Source organism: Taudactylus pleione, unplaced genomic scaffold (assembly GCF_031769625.1).
Source record: "Taudactylus pleione unplaced genomic scaffold, aTauple2 ptg000783l, whole genome shotgun sequence".
Lineage (NCBI taxonomy): Eukaryota > Metazoa > Chordata > Amphibia > Anura > Myobatrachidae > Taudactylus > Taudactylus pleione.
In genome coordinates, this window is record NW_028285185.1 from 1,024,713 (window position 1) to 1,043,004 (window position 18,292).

At 40.0% G+C, this 18,292-nt stretch overlaps 1 pseudogene; it reads left to right on the forward strand.

Moving 5' to 3' along the window:
• Window positions 1–2,329: 2,329 nt before the first annotated feature.
• Window positions 2,330–17,367, forward strand: LOC148475070 (uncharacterized; annotated as a pseudogene).
• Window positions 17,368–18,292: the final 925 nt, after the last annotated feature.

An 18,292-nucleotide genomic window follows, 5' to 3' on the forward strand; every position in this document is an offset into this window, starting at 1 on the left:
CTTTATCTCTCTTCACTTTATCTCTCTCCAAGGCTTAGTCCATCTCCCACAAGATGAGAACTATAGCTTATATAATTTATCCTTTGCAGTTTATTTAAGCTACTGTACACCCCCTTTTTAAGATACTGTGAATACTCCTCCGGGAACGGTATGAAATACTGACGGATGTGTGTCCCGACCCCGGAAGACCGGTACTAGTGAAGATCCCGACAGCAGCTAAGGTAAGTACTAACTAACCTAATCCTAACCCTCCCTTAGGGGTGCCTAACTCTAACCTCCCCCTCAAGTGCCTAACCCTAACCCCCCTGTAAGTGCCTAAACCTAACCCCCCTTCCCCGCAGCCTAAACCTAAGTCTCCCAGGGGATTCCTAACCCTAACCTCCCCCCCAGGGGTGCCTAACCCTAACCCCCCCTTACCCTTGCATAACCCTAACCATCCCGGGGGGGTGCCTAACCCTAAGTCCCACCCAGGAGCCCCTAACTTAACCCTCCCCCCGTGGCTGTCCACGCCCAGTGCCTGGGCTTACCTTCGATCGGGATCCGTGTGTCGGGCTCCCGGCATAGGTAAAATGACAGGTGTCGGGATTTCAACGCCTATCATTAGACCCTTGCCAGGATTATACAGTCAGGATGCATACCTACTCCACTACATGGATAACTAAAACAGAAAACAAAACATCCAAGCACAATTAAACATATTGGGGCTGATGTTGAGTTCCTACTTGCATAAAAATAAAGGGTATAGTACCCCATATATAGAACTCTATGCATCTTTTGGTGTGCCTGCCCCATGTCAGTACAAATGCTACTCATCATCATCATCACGGCACACTTGCATCAGCCTTTACTTGGTATTTATGCTTATGGTCTGCAGAGCATGTCATTCTGTTGACACATCCTCACAGAACTATGCCTATAAATCTGCTACAACATTGGACATGGACTTGTCTCAAGATGCACTTGTTGGGAGGCAGGTCTCTTGCAGATACTGGAGGGCTGGTGCAAAGATTTGTGGTGATGATGATGATGATGATGATCAGAAGGACCATCTACTGTAGCTGCTTCTGATTGGCTGCTTGTGTATTAACACCTCCAGCTGATAATACTTAATTTATTAGCATCACAGATATAGTATATCATGTTGCAGCTCTCTTTTTGTATTACTTGTCTTTTCCATAAAGGGTACTGCAGGAAAGAAGTGTCCCCTTGATTGAATTTTTATAGGATAAATAGTAGATATTTTATTTAGCTTAATTTATATTTTATTTTTTTTATATAGCACACATCCCCAATGGATCATAATTTATAATCTATATTCCCTATAAACATGGATAAACACATACTAGGTTTGAACTTTGTCACTAACCTATTAACCATTTAAAAGGCAAAATCGGGTTGATTTTGCCTTTTAAATGACTACTTTAATACATTGGGCAGTTTTGCAAGAAACTCGTCGATGCCTGCAGTCCGTAGGCTGTTACATAGGCATCTGACAATAGCATGGCTAAATGATGGACAGTGTGTGTGGATCAATTTTCCAAAAAATTACTATTTTGTGTACCTGTATGTGTTTATTTGAATTCAATGTTACAGTATAAGAAAATGTGAATTTAGTATATAATAATATCACTGTTAAGCAAACATTCTCACTTATTTGTTTGACAGTTAATTATATTATTGTTATTATTATTATTATTATTATTATTATTATTATTTTATAAGTATTGTAGGGTAATGCAACTTTAGTGTTTACTGCTAACATATCTATACGCTAAGAAAGAAATGTTTTAAGCCTGATGAAGGCCTGATGGTAAATACTACTATTTTTGAGCTGGATGCATGTTGAGATACCTCCGACACAGCCTATGCACATAAAGAAATTTGCTTTATTATGTGTATAGTCAAGTGTTAGTGTTCCCTGTCTTTAATGTACTGTACTGAATACTAGAATGACAGTGGTACTCACACTGACATTCCTAAAAACTCAAACGTGGCTGTAGCACATTGCCCATCTCTATGCATACAAGCCCTACATGAAGTCTTAATTTAAAAATATAAAATTATACAGCAAAATGTTTAATAAAGAAAAATATAATAAATGTGTAAATTCCTTAATGTTTCAGAGCCACTGGCATCTCCCAACAAATAATATGTCAGTCCAAATCTTCCCTACAATATCAAAGACTGGCACCAATGATTTGTGTGCTAAAATACATCAAAGAAAGCAAATAAAAACCACACTATGTAAATAGGCATAATGGTTTAAAAGGACTTTACATTTTTTAAGTGGAAGTATATATTAGACTGTGTATTCTCCAGTACAGTACATATGAATTCCACAAATCAGTCCATGGTGATGTACTTCATCCTGATAGAGATTTCAAATGTTCCTGACCTGCAACTTCCAATTTTCCTCCTGGTTCTGATCACCTATCTCATCACCATTGGTGGTAACCTGACCATTTTTCTATTGGTCTGTCTGGATCATCATCTCCAAACTCCCATGTACTTCTTTCTATGTAACTTGTCCATTCTGGACATGAAAAACAGAAAGGGGAGTATCCCCTAAATCCTGGACATGTTCTCTACTAACGTCACTCTACACAGGGTCTTTGCTGATTTTATAACAGGTTTTAATTAGGGGTGAGCGGGTTCGGATTTCTGAAATCCGAACCCCCCCGAGCCACCCCGATCCGAGGCTGATCCGAGTCAGGCTCGACTTTTCCCGCCTGACTCGGATCTGAAATCGAGGCAAAACGTCATCATCCCGCCTTCCGAGTCTCACGGGTTTTGGACCCTATATAAGGTACCCGCGTCGGCGCCATTTTCTCACTCGGCTGTGGACAGTGAAGAGGGAGGGTGGGAGTTAGGGCTGGCTGGGCTGTGTAGTGTAGTGTAGTGTAGTGCAGAGTAGTGTTGTGCTGTGCTGTGCTGCGCTGTGCTGCTGTTGTCCACTACTTCAAAGTCCATAGGGGCTGGCTGGACTGTGTTGTGCAGTCAGTTCTCCATAGGGGCTGTGTCCACTCCAAAGTCCTGTGCAGTGTCCCAGTCCTAAAGGGGTGCTGTAGTGTTGTCCAGGGGGTGCTCTGTCCATCAGGGGTGCTCCCCCCATGTGCTAAAAAAATTATATTTTTTGTGTGTTTGTGAATTGCGTGCGCAGTAGCCGCACGTGCATCAACAAAGTAGTGCCAAGCGTGCGCCTGTGTCATAAGTAAAGGGCCGGCTGGCTTAACTGTTAAAGGGTGCTGTAACCCCCAAAGTACACTCCAGTCCAAACCAAAAAAAAAATTATTTTCTGTGTTTGTGAATTGTGTGCGCAGTAGCCGCACGTGCATCAACAAAGTAGTGCCAAGCGTGCGCCTGTGTCATAAGTAAAGGGCCGGCTGGCTTGACCGTTAAAGGGTGCTGTGACCCCCAAAGTACACTCCAGTCCAAACTAAAAAAAAAAATATTTTCTGTGTTTGTGAATTGTGTGCGCAGTAGCCGCACGTGCATCAACAAAGTAGTGCCAAGCGTGCGCCTGTGTCATAAGTAAAGGGCCAGCTGGCTTGACCGTTAAAGGGTGCTGTAACCCCCAAAGTACACTGCAAACCAAAAAAATATATATTTTCTGTGTTTGTGAATTGTGTGCGCAGTAGCTGCACGTGCATCAACAAAGTAGTGCCAAGCGTGCGCCTGTGTCATAAGTAAAGGGCCAGCTGGCTTGACCGTTAAAGGGTGCTGTAACCCCCAAAGTACACTCCAGTCCAAACCAAAAAAAATTATTTTCTGTGTTTGTGAATTGTGTGCGCAGTAGCCGCACGTGCATCAACAAAGTAGTGCCAAGCGTGCGCCTGTGTCATAAGTAAAGGGCCGGCTGGCTTGACCGTTAAAGGGTGCTGTAACCCCCAAAGTACACTCCAAACCAAAAAAATATATATTTTCTGTGTTTGTGAATTGTATGCGCAGTAGCCGCACGTGCATCAACAAAGTAGTGCCAAGCGTGCGCCTGTGTCATAAGTAAAGGGCCGGCTGGCTTGACCGTTAAAGGGTGCTGTAACCCCCAAAGTACACTCCAGTCCAAACCAGAAAAAAAATTATTTTCTGTGTTTGTGAATTGTGTGCGCAGTAGCCGCACGTGCATCAACAAAGTAGTGCCAAGCGTGCGCCTGTGTCATAAGTAAAGGGCCAGCTGGCTTGACCGTTAAAGGGTGCTGTAACCCCCAAAGTACACTTCAAACCAAAAAAATATATATTTTCTGTGTTTGTGAATTGTGTGCGCAGTAGCCGCACGTGCATCAACAAAGTAGTGCCAAGCGTGCGCCTGTGTCATAAGTAAAGGGCCGGCTGGCTTGACCGTTAAAGGGTGCTGTGACCCCCAAAGTACACTCCAGTCCAAACCAAAAAAAAAATTATTTTCTGTGTTTGTGACTTGTGTGCACTGTGGCTGCACGTGCATCAACAAAGGAGCAGCGCCTAGCGTGCGCCTGTGTCCCATAAGTAAAGAGCCGGCTGGCTCATTTTTTAAAGGGTGGTGTAACCCACAAAGTGCACTACTCTCCAGCAAAAATAAAAAAATATTTTCTGTGTTTGTGTGCGCTTTAGCCGCACGTATATATCAATATAACATAAATGGAGGACCAAACTTTCTCCGATAAAAATAAAATAGGGAAAGATCAAGGACCACTTCCTCCTAGTGCTGTTGCTGCTGCTGGGAGTTGTTCATCATCCCAGAGAGGAAGTAGGAACATCACTACTTTTACTAAACAATTGACCCTCCAACAGTCCCTAGCGATGAGGATGAAGTACGACCGCAGTCATCCTGAAGCAAAACGTATAACTGAGGCCTTGACTGCTATGTTGGTGTTAGACGTGCGTCCGGTATCCGCCATTAGTGCAGTGGGATTTAGACAATTGATGGAGGTAGTGTGTCCTCGGTTCCAAATCCCGTCTAGATTCCACCTGCATCCTCAAAGCAGCAGCGACAAGCGTACGTCTGTCTGTTAAAGGGTGGTGACACCCTCAAAGTGTGCTACACAAACAATAAAAATATTCTTCTTCTTTTTTCTGTCTTTGTGAATTGTGTGGGCTGTAGCCGCACTTGCATCCTCAAAGCAGCAGCGACAAGCGTGCGTCTGTCTGTTAAAGGATTACATCGGTGACAGCATCCAAGTAGGCATGTCAGACAGTCCGTACCTGTACTGGCAGGAAAAAGAAGCAATTTGGAGGTCCCTGTACAAACTGGCTCTATTTTACCTGAGTTGCCCCCCCCTCCAGTGTGTACTCCGAAAGAGTGTTTAGTGCAGCCGGGAACCTTGTCAGCGAAAGGCGTAGGAGGTTGCTTCCACAAAATGTGGAGATGATGTTCATAAAATGAATTATCAACTCTTCCAGGGAGACCAGCCTCCAGAACGTACAGAGGGATCTGTGGTTGTGGATTCCAGCGGGGACGAATTAATACTGTGTGAGGATGAGGATGTACACAACACTGAAGAGGGTGAGGAATCGGTGGATGAGGAGGATGAGGACGACATCTTGCCTCCGTAGAGCCAGTTTGTGCAGGGACAGATTAATTGCCAGCTTGTTTTGTGGGGGCCCAAACGAACCAATCATTTCAGCCACAGTCGTGTGGCAGACCCTGGCGCTGAAATGTTTGGTTTGTTAAAGTGTGCATGTCCTGTTTATACAACATAAGGGTGGGTGGGAGGGCCCAAGGACAATTCCATCTTGCAGCTCTTATTTTCTTTGCATTATGTATAGTTTGGGGCCTAGTTTTTCAAATTGCCATCCTGTCTGCCACTGCAGTGTCACTCCTAGATGGACCACGTGTTTGTGCCGCCCACTCGTATCTCTTAGCATAGTCATCCAGCTACCTCGGTGCAACCTTTTGGACATAAAAACACTATTGTGAGGTGTGAGGTGTTCAGAATAGACTGGAAATGAGTGGAAATTAAGGTTATTGAGGTTAATAATAGCATAGGAGCAGAAAAACCCACAAATTCTGTGACTTTAGCTGTTTTTATGCTTTTTTTCAAAAAAATACAGATCCAAAACACAAAACCCAGAACCCAAAACACGGAAGGGTGGTTTTGGCAAAACCAATCCAGATCCAAAACACGAAGAAAGATCCAGATCCAAATCCAAAACACGAAAAGTGGCCGGTGCACACCCCTAGTTTTAATCCAATACAGTTCTCTGCTTGCACGATACAAATGTTTGTTTTTGCATTTTTAACATGTGATGAGTTACTGATACTGACGGCTATGAGTTATGATCGGCCATCTACAACCCTTTACACTATAATATGGTCATGGGTCATAAAGTCTGTATTATTTTGGCCATGTTCTGTTGGGCATTGGGGTTTATATAGGTTTTTCCTCTAGTTGTGCTTCTTACTGGCTTCACTTGCTTCAAGTACAATGTAATCAACCACTTCTTGTGTGACACGGTGCCTCTCATAAGACTCCCTTGTTACAATGTTCTTTCTTTGGAACTACTGAATTTTGTAAATGGATTATTCCTGGCAATCTTTCCATTCTTTCTTACGTTCATCTCTTACGTTTTCATGGTAGTCAACATTCTGAAGATCCACTCCCCGACTGGAAGATGCAAAACCTACTACATGTGTTCCTCACACCTCACAGTTGTCATTCTTTTTTATACAGCTCTTATCTGCCAGTATCTAATGCCAGTGTCCACCATTAACTCCAATAAGCTGTACTCTTTGCTTAACACAGCTATTGTTCCTATGCTCAACCTACTCATCTATAGCTTGAAAAATAAAGACGTGAAAGAAGCTCTAAAGCGGAGGTGGAGATTAATCTGTTGAAGCTGATTTTTAATGCTAGCTTACTATTAATCCACTGCATCTTGTTTCAGTGTCATGCTTATTGACACAGCTTAGGAACCCAACCAACCCACATGTGAACTTTTCTCACTGCTCATTTGCTATTAGTCATTGTTTAATATTGTTTTACTGATGAAGAGTACTCCATTGTCTTGGGATAAGTATATGTTATAGATATTTATAGGTCATTACAGGTGCCCTGAATTTTTACTATGCAATCTATTTAGTTCCTCATTACATACTGTAGATGATGTATATATTTATTTATTATTTATTAACAGTTTCTTTTATAGCGCAACATATTCCGTGTGCTTTACAATTGTAACAACATTAATAGAACAAAACTGGGTAATAACAGAAATAGAGGTACAGTAGGAAGGCCCTGCCCTCAATATCACAATCTACAGGGAAATAGGCATTGATACACAAGGATAGGTGTTACATATTGCATATTAGGCCAGCCAGATTGCAGAGATACTTGGTGGGCTGTATGACCCAGTCTCACAGAAATATTGGCCAAAGGTCAGAAGAATGTAAAAGTGAAGAAAAAGAAAATATGTGAAGTTATATGTGGACCATAAGAAGGGATGTAATTAGATAGGGAAGTTATGAAGGTCATGTGTAATGCTAAGTGTATGTATGGTTTAACTAAAAAATGGGGATTGGTGTAAAACGCTAAATGCCACATAATTTCATTTCTAGAATTTTTCCAAATATTGAAAAAAATGTAGATGCCAATTTTCCAAATAAATCTGCTTTTAAAAGTAATTTATTTAATAAAATATCTCCACTTCTGTGCAGAGGAAATAATAAGAGGAAATGCAAACAGAACTGACACTTGATGGATAGATCTTAAGCCATAGATCTCAGAGAAAAAAATCTTAAACCAGAAATTACAGAAATCATCTGTTTTGCAATGAATTCTAATGTAAAGAACAGAAAATAATATCAAATTGCTAAAAATGTGATGCATTTTCATACAACGTATAGCGTTGATTATGATAGACAAGATTTATCAAAGCTGGGGTTTGAGAAATCTGCCTCTAGAAATTAAAGAAAAATGACTGCTCTGTCTAAAGTGAAGTCATTAATTATTGCTGCACTTTGAACTGTCTCGTACATTTAATAAGTACTTTTTGCAGAGGCTAGAGAGTTATATTTGGTGGTTGCTGTTGTTGTACTGTATGAGGAACCTGTGGATCTCCAGATAATGTTCCAAAAGAACTGGGTAAATAATAATAGTGTTTAAAAATAAAACAAAATACCAATACCACCTAAACAGCATGGCCTGGGGATAATGGCTCTGCGCCAAGCCATTTTAATGAAATCACTACAAATGGTATCAAATAAACAGAAGGTCAACAAGCATGTGAATTTTCAAAAGCTCAATGAACTGGTTTGAGAAACTTTTTGATAAGTGCAAACCCTGAGATGCCAGCTGTCAATGCCCGTGAATGTGGCAATACCACTGTTGGTTCTTAACAATCCACCATTGACGCATCATTACTTTCAACACTTGGAAAGTGCATTGTTTCCATCTGAACTCTGGTTAAACATGGCCCCTAAGGTTGTGGCAGTGCATCTTAGAACTCAGGGCCTGATTTAGACCCGCTCACGAGCGCTGAGCGCTCGCAAGCGGGTCGATGGTTCCCTAGTGCGCAGGCGTACGATGGAGGGAGCTCCGTCGTGTGCATGCATGAGACCCACATAGCGACGGCCAAACCGTCGTTATGGGTCTCGCACCAAAGGGGGCATGCTGTCGATGGTGAGTGACAGCACGCCCCATTTGGTGGGCGTACCGGGGTTCCCATGGGAATGCCTACCGTCTGGGTCCGGCCCCACTGACATCACTAGTGATGTCAGTGGGAGTGATTTTGGCTCTGATAGAGCCAAAAGCACTCCTGCGCTTGCGGCAGCAAGACCCTACCGCAGGGTCTCGTTGCAAGCCCGATGGTCTCGATGGTCTTGACCATTGTGACCATCTTTTTGGCCGCTTGCATATGCTGTGGGTGGTCACCCACAGCTATGCGAGCGGCCAGGAGGACGCTCCAATTTGAGCTAGGACGGCCCTGATTCAGAGCAAGCGCTCTTGTCAGAGCGTCCGGCTCTGAATCAGGCCCTCAGCCTCTTACTCAACTGCGACACTCCCATAACATGCCCATGAGACTTCCTTTTTTGGTGTTTCAGGCCACTTCCCAGTCACCACACAGGAACACCAATGACTTTGTTGTTAAGAATGTAAAAAAGTTCCTTTATGCTATGATGTGCACATATTTTATGAATATTGCAATATATATTTAAGATATTTACTTTATATAACTGTTTTACTTCTTAATTAAATAATATATATATACCATTTATACTATAGATATTGGTCTCCCTTGTGTGTCATCATTCTTCCTTTAATGGAATAAAAGTATTTTTCTTTATACTAATATCAGATTAACAGCTCTCTCTTTTACTTGTATGCAGCCTATATGCCTACTGCCTTTCCAGGGGGGTGGGTACTGGATGTTGGCACTCGGGATCTTGCCGGTCAAAATCCCAATTTCGGCATCCCGACAGGGTTAGGATATCATACCTGTCGGTAGGTATCCTAACTCTTCTCCTACACCTACCCCTAACCCTACCTCCCCACACCCTAAACCTAACCCTACTCATGCAGCCTAAACCTCACCTCCCCCAGCAGCCCTCCCCTAGTGCCTAACCCTAACCCTCCCTCCTGGTGCCTAACCCTAACCATCGGGTAGGTGCCTGACCATAACCGTCCCTTCTAGTGCCTAACCCTAACCCTCCGGTAAGGGCCTAACCCTAACCCTCCCCCGAACCCCACTACTTCAGGATGCTGGTGGTCGGGATGCTGGCACCAGGATTCTGACAGGTGTTGCGATTCCGGTGCCTGTATTCTAAGTGCCGGCATCCGTTTTGGCAGGATTATGACCGCATCCCTTTCCAGGGATATAATGTGTACCTAGTATAGGGTAGGTGGATATCTAAAGGAGAAATGATATTGATATAAACAAAATAATAAATAAATGTAACTTTATGATCTACTGTAAATGCAAATTTTGTACTTGGGATAAGTTTTAGAAAGCACACATTAACGCAAACCAGTTTTCTTTACTGATCATGAGAGATTTGGTTATATTATTATTATTATTATTGTTATTACTATGTATATTGTCTATACTAAAATTGCATAGTTCACTTTACTTTCTCCCCCCCCCATTTGGGGGAGTTATTGTGCTCTTTGTTATTCAATGAAATGCATAAACTGTAAACTTTTCATACCCTTTGCCCGAATGTGTCACTTTTTGCCACTATCACGTATGTTGGTTTTCGGGCAATCCTATTACAAAAGACACAATGCAGCATTCGGCCCCAAAAAATATGTCAAAACGTTCACCTGAAAATGGGGAAATATGCCTGTACCCCCCAAAAAAAGGTAAACTAACATTGGGTAATAGTTTTTGAAGTTTTTTATTGGGCAATATCAGAGGGTTTGGGGTTTTTAAATTGTGTCAAATGGCTGTTATATGTATTTTTTTAATAGTGAAAAAATTATAGAAAGCAAGTTTTTTGGGCAAAATAAATGCTGCAGTTAAATTAGGGATACATAAAAATGGGTGCAAGTATATTTTTGTGTCATTTTATGGTACTTAAAAACACACCTGCTGCAGCCACCTGCAATCCCAAAAACACTTGTCATTGTCCCACCCATACAGCCCCCCAAAGTACCTACCACGCTACTTTAAACCCATTTTCAAACACTTTTTACATTTTGACCCCAAAATGATATGTAATTATTAGGGGAATTAAGTTAATAAAAATTTTTTTTTTGCATAATTAGTCATTAATGGGGGTGGGGGGGTAGTTTCCAAGAGGTTCTGAACCAAGTCCCCACATTTTTAGGTTTCACACATTTTGTCACCTGCTCAGAGATGGTGAAAACTATCAGCTACTTTTAGCTGTGCAAAATTTACATGTGCAAAAAGCCGCGGCTAATAGGATTGCATGACGCGCATTTTTACAAGTGTAAACTTTTCGCTAAACGATGGGTTTTCGCAGCTGATTGAACCTGGCCCTTAGTACCAATGACATACTGTAAGGTTCAGAAATTCAGGAATTCATGTGAGCATTACTTTGAGATGCACACTCACTGACTTCCTCTCAGATACAGCAAAGAATCTCTGTCCATCAGTGTTCATTACAGTACAGTGTACAATTTTAGAATGACCATCAACAGTATGTAGGTTTGTGAAACCAATCAGCCTGATTTATAAATCTGCAGTTTGTGCAAAGTTGAAAAAGACACAAACCACATGCGGTTTAGATAACAGCAAATGCAGTAGGATACCAATGGTTCCTAAACTGAACATCCAATTTGTGCCACATTTACTGTAGCATTTTGTGCTGCATCCAATTTGAGTAACATGTTACTTTAAGGCAGGCTTGCCGACTTTCTGGCTGCCCCTTCCGGGAGGGAGCAGCCAGATCGGCATGACAGGGGGGCGTGGCCAGCACAAGGAGGTGGGGCTAGCCAGACTGAGTATTTGTGGGTAGGGCCACACAATCACATCATTTTGACCCTGCCCCTGCTGCACAATGCCAATATTACAGTCGCCCCCCCCCCCACCCCCCACTGCAGAGGTTTCAAAAGTAATTGCGGGGGGGATAGGAGAGGAGGGTGGCAGCCATGAGGAAAGTCTGCCTTACCGGGAGGTCGAGATCGGCACTCGAATTTCGGGAGGCTCCTGTCCAAATCGGGAGGGAAGGCAAGTATGCTTTAAGGTACGCGTTTTAGCAGGCTTATCTTAAAGCATCCCATAGACCTGCTGCAAAATAATCAATTGATGATGATAATAATAATTTTCTGGAGGTGTCTTCATGCTATAGATAACCATATTATCAGGTTTGTGTCCCTGTATTTTTGTGGCTTCCTTGCGGCAGCATTTTAGCGATCACCTGTCAATTAGGTGCTGCTATATCATAGCACTTTGTATGCTGATTCAGAGGCTCAGTTGCACACAGATATACAAGTGTTGCATATCAAATTAATCAGCAAGGTCTCCTGGTGCGTCCTAGTTGCATTGTGACTTAGATAGATGCATTTTCTGCACACAAAAAAAAGACGCAGTCTCACAGGGCCTGATGCGCCGAGAGGGGCTGTTTGGGGTGACTGCAGCAAAGATGTGGAGAACACACCTGTACTTCTAATCACTTTTAAGGTTCATTATGTAATAAACTGAAACTTGAAGTGCAGATAAGGAAGTAACAAAACTTTTCTTTAGATTAAGTTAAGTTATGAAGATCCTGAGAGACCTCAGGCTGTAGAGGATCAGAGAGTTATAAATGCCTGGGACTGACAGAATAACACAGGCAGCACCTTAGCAGGTTTGTGAGGGATCGTCTACAGAGATTTCTGATTTAATACAGACGGAGAAGACTCCTGTTTGTATTTTTCACTTTGTTTTTGCATAAAAAAGTTTGTTTGATTTAAAGTGGATATAATTGTGCTGCTGTGTTTAACATATTGTAGTAGAACATGTTATATCACTGCAATAAGCTGCATATCTGTAAGTGTATTGTTTTAACTACTTTTAATAACAGTAAGGTGACATAGGGACTGCTATTATTACATGTTACATTTGTATGTTGCTATGTTTTTATTGCATTGCACATATAAAATAATTTTTATACAGCAGTGCAATTAGATGGTATACAAAGCATCCTGTTAAAAATATCAGTCGTGGCCCAATCGCTGCCACCTAAGGGGCGGCAGAACAGTTATTTTTCGGAGAGGTAAATACTGGAAAATATAGCAACTAGAGAAAGAAAGGTCCTCTACTACACTATGCACTATGAGACTTCATTTATTATTAAGGTATGGTAATGACAAAACAAGTTAATTGTAATCTTCTTTTCTAAGTGGTAGATTTATATCTTAATAATAAATGATTCATAGCCACATTCTGAAAACTTCACTATAAATAGATTTTTAGCAATATCCAATCACAACTGCATGTTCCTTATTAATGAAAGTGGATGTAATAGAACAGTTGCTATTGACTGAATCAAAACTTGTGACATCTGATATACAGTACTGCATATAAAACGAAACAAAATGCAAAACAGTTTGCATTAGACTCTTATTGGATGTTTTACACAGTAGAGAAAATACATGAAGGACAACAACAACGGGATATTAGTAACTCATATTGGAAGAAGCTTAATAATAAAGTAGATATTTGTCACAATATTATAATGTGGATGAATAATAAGCTCAAAAATAGTTAAATGAATGAAGGTAACATATAAATGCATTTGGTACAAACACTATATGATATAACCTGCATTTCAAAAAATGTATATTAGCAATAATGTCAATAAAACATTCAAGCAGTTATTTACATATTGCATGTTGTAATACTAATAAAAGTGAAATGAAGAACAAGTATTGCAAGTCAGTGAAATTGTTAAAATTAAGAGGTTCTCAAGTGCGGTCCTCAATGCACCCCAACAGTTCAGGTTTTAGAGATATCCATGGTTGAGCACAGGTGTTTAAATCAAATTGGCTGGGGTACTAAATAAGTATGTGACCAAGCTTGGATATCCTTAAAACCTGGACTGTTAGGGTGCCTTGAGGACCAAGTTTGGGAACCTCTTAGATTATTATAACTATCTAGGATATTAAACATAGGATAGCAAAAGAACTCTATGAGATACAGTATATTCAATAATATACATTTATTGGTAGATACAAACACGGGAATCTTCTGTTTTTATTAATAGAGAAAACTGAATTAAAGAATTTTTTTAACTTCTTATACAGCAAATCTATCTTTATTACATTATTTGCAAAATAATTTAATTGAAGCATAATAATTTTTAAATAGGAATAAATAATGTTACATTTAATACATATTTCACATGTAGATGCTTAGTGCCTCCATATACAAATTATTTTTTCTTCTCGTTTTTCTTTGGCAACTCCTCACCCCTAAAATGCTTTCCATACCTTTAACTTATTTAAATAATTTTCTCCTATAAAACAATAAATGCTGGCCCAAAGATCAATGCATTTTGCACCTTTGCACTCACATTCTTTGTGAAAGACAACATGAGCACATTGCAAAATGTAGCCCAGTTGACGTTATTTAGTTCTTGTGTTTAGAAATATGTGGAGTCTGTAAAGGTTAAAGTCACATATCTTCATAATCATTTCACAAAGCTCATGAATGGTTGTTTTATTGCTGATTATTGTAAAAAAAATAAATAAAACATTCCGAAGGCATGAATGTATACAGATAAAAAACAGTCCTATGGCTCGTTTCACAGTTGTGCACAATAGGCACTTTGAGGACTGCATGGATGTTACTAAGCTCTTTGGATCTTCTGTGTTTCAGTTATTGTAGACTTTGCCTGTTTAATACCCACTTTCAAAATTGGCTTTAGATTTCCAAAGACACTTTTGGATGCTGATTTTGGTGAACCTAGATGCTACGTTGCAGACCTTTGCTTTGGACTTTACCCAGTCTTTGAATTGTTATTATGTAGTTTGTTATTACCAATGATACTGGTATATTTAATTCCAATAATTCTATTGTATATTTATTGTCATGTTCTTTATCATTCTTAGTGGTCAATACAATTAGGTGTGAGTAGCGAGTTACCTTTATCTCAGCATATTCTCATTGCAAATTCATTTTGCAATCCAGTTTGAAACTTGCATTGAACCAGTCAGAATAAACTTGGTTAAAATGTGAGGACCCTCTGGAGAACTTCTTGGACCCCCCATGACTAATAAGGTAATTGGAAGTTTCCAATTAGCTTAATTAGATTTTTAATTCCATGTTATATTTGGGAGAGTTTAAAAAAAGGCCTAAAATTACTCCGTAATAAACTTTTTCATTGCTTTATGCACCCCAAATTTAATTAGAGTATTTATATTTTTGAAATATAATTGTTTCGATTATTTAAAAAAAAAATTGGCAAGCAAATCAGTGTACATACCTCTGTTATTTAAATGAGACACTGTCTTATTGTGTAAGTGGATGCAAAAGTATAATATAATTCAAACAAATTATGTTCCAAACAATATTTTCTCTTTCAGAATTTTGAACTATGAAATGTATGTGAATGAGACCACTATAGACTATTTCATTATTAAAGGCATTTCAGATATTCCAGAGTTGCAGTGTTTGAGCTTCATTCTGGTTCTGCTCATTTATCTCTTCACTCTTGCTGGTAACATGACCATTGTTCTATTGGTCTGTCTGGATCATCGTCTCCACACTCCAATGTACTACTTCTTGGCCAACCTGTCCATCCTGGACATGTCTTCATCCACTATTACTCTTCACAATGTTCTCATTAACTTTATTTCAGGGGATAACTCAATTTCTGTCTTTGCCTGCCTGACACAGATGTATTTATTTGCATCTCTCACATGTAATGAGCTTTTTATTTTAACAGTCATGAGTTATGACCGTTATGCCGCCATATGCAATCCCTTCAATTACCATGTCGTTATGAGCCATAGAACCTGTACTTTCTTGATCATTTTCTGTTGGCTGTGGGGGTTTATGCAAGTTTTTCCTGTTCTTGTATCATTTTCATTCTTCAATTGCTATAGGACCAGAGAAATAAATCACTTCTTCTGTGACCCTGTTATTCTAGAGAACCTACTCTGTAATTATTCCTATTTTGTGCGGATTTCCATTCATTTAGGGGGCGTTTTTGATGCAACCTTCCCTCCTTTTTTCACCTTCCTCCCTTATATTTTTATTATTGTTACCATACTGAGAATGAGATCCAGCACAAGCAGACGGAAAACCTTCTACACATGTTCCTCACACCTCACAGTTGTCATACTCCTATATGTGACACTGATATGCCAATATCTAAGTCCAACATCAGTTACTAACTTGGACACCAATAAACTTTTATCTCTATTTAATACAGCTGTTGTCCCTATGCTAAACCCACTGATTTACAGCCTGAAAAATAAAGATGTGAAAACCATCCTGAAGCATAAAATAAATGACCTGCCAAGACATTTTTGTGTGCTGTAATTTATTCCTTCTAGATCAGGGGTGACCAACCGGCGCGTGCATGCAATTGGCTCTTCAACTTGACCACAGATATTTTTGGGCTCTCTGACTGGTTGGCCACCCCTGTTCTAGATTTATATATTAATATGATACATTGATTAGTTTTACTATGTTATGGCATTGAAACTTTATTACAAATGAAAGTGTAATAAAACATTTTCACCATTTCAATAAACAGCAAAAGATATATTCCACATCTTATAGACTGATTGAAATTATGCTGATGTGGGTCAAAAACTAAGAAGCAAACAACGGATCTAATGCAGCTAATGCAGCAACTGTGCATGCACCGGATCAGGCATAAGCACATGAATGGAGATCACTAGTGAGTATGGATTGATCCACTTCTCGATGGACCACACTTTCCGTGAAATGGGTGTTACTGGACAGTAACTGGACGGTGACTATTTGATCTCAAGGAACTGTTCTGTCTTCGGAGTATTGGAGTCATTGGAGTATCCTGGGCATGTAAGTAGGCTTCCTTGATTCATCATATCAAGCGGACGGAGAATGGATGCCTGTTTTAAAATGATTTTTTGCACCCAGCATGGGGTGGGTGCAAGTCCTGATACTTATGTTAATGGCTGAAGATATAAGAACAGTGGGTGGAATAGGCTTCTTCCTTCAGAATAGAGATGTGTGCTGACCCCTGTGTTTTGGTTTTAGATCTGGATTCATCCTTGTTTGCTTATAAAACTACCCTTAAGTGTTTTTTTTTAATTGATAAAGTTTTTAAAAAAAAAACTAAAATCATGTCATTTTTGCTTTCCAAAACCCAAAATTTAGATTTAAAATCCAAATTCCGAACCATGAGAAGATCAGAACCACTACTCGGATCTGTCCGAATTACCTCAGGAGATCAGAACCGTGAACTCGGATCTGTCCGGATTCCCAAAATTCAGGTGGATTCGGATTTCTAGAGAACCGAACTGCACATCTCTAATTCAACCATGCGGATCTTTGCCATACAGTACATGAGTGGATTTGTGCATTTGCACACAGAAAATAATTAGCCCACCATACAGCCGCATATATGTCCAACTTAGACTCGGACCCTTTGTGTGTGTCAGTATAAAGCATTGTTTTTATCTAGGAGACCACAAGATTCATGAAAAGGCATAATAAAAAACAAAACATCGCTCTTTTAAAATGCAAAATGATAACAAATGGATGAGGTCGCATGTTGTATGTACAATGAAAACTTAACTATGTTGGTTCATTAAGAACCCCAAACTATTTTTCTTTCAAAATATTATATGTAATGCAAATAGAACTGATGTGTTTGTCTTTCTTTAGTTTGTAAATTCATTCCCCACAACTGTAGATGAGCAAAGTTGCAGTGAAACAGACGTTTCTGCAAGAATTTTGGCAATACATGTTTTGAGTGTCATAGAACAGCCACCCTGCCCTATATTTATAATTCTGTAATTTAGATCTGGGGTGACAAAGGCATCAATTTAATCTACTCTGTGGTAAATTGGGGTAGAAGTAAAGACTTGAGAAAAACTTTAGGGGAATTCAATGCACGCTCCTTAAGACCACATTTTTGCCAGAAAAACATACACATTTCTGCAGAATAGTTTTAAATGTATCACTCATTTTTAATCACAACATTTTTTCTTTCTGCGTCTATAAGTAAAAAACAGGCATCCCCTGTTATTTTCTAGCTGCTGATGCATTCTCAATTATGGGAGAGATTCAAATAGCCGTGATAATTTACAGTGAGACAATTTATCACCGTGGGTTATTCAATTAGCCCCACCTAATGGGAATTTCTTTTCGGGTCTCATAAGACCCGAAAAGAAATCCCAGTCACCTATGCTGTTACCGGATGATAACAGCCAGTTAACGCAGAAATCCGTGAACTTTTTACAGATTCAGTGTGTTAACGCCCGATAACCAGTGTTAATGCCCGTTAACAGATTAATTTAATGGGCGTTAACACAGCTATCGGGATAATTTGGGAGGCTTATTGAATAGCCCCAGGCATTAAAGCCCGAGGCTACCTCCCCTTATATCCTGTTGTAAATTACCGCAGGTAATTGAATTCCTCCCTATTTCTACAATAACCATGTGTTCAAATATGTGGCAAGAGCCAGAAACCGGGCATATTGATAATAAAGGTTAATCTGCCTGGCATTCGCTCTACACCCAGTACTGTACCATATGCCATGCAATATTGTGTTGATCTTATGTATGTTAATGTGTGGTGCCATATATTCTTAAATGTCACCATTTGGGTTTTATAGGTACCATATAATTTTCCCACAGGCTCCCTAAAAAAGTTATCTTTACCTGGCCTAATGTGACATCTGTGGAGCCACTTTTGCTCAAAAATTACACTCATGAGTTA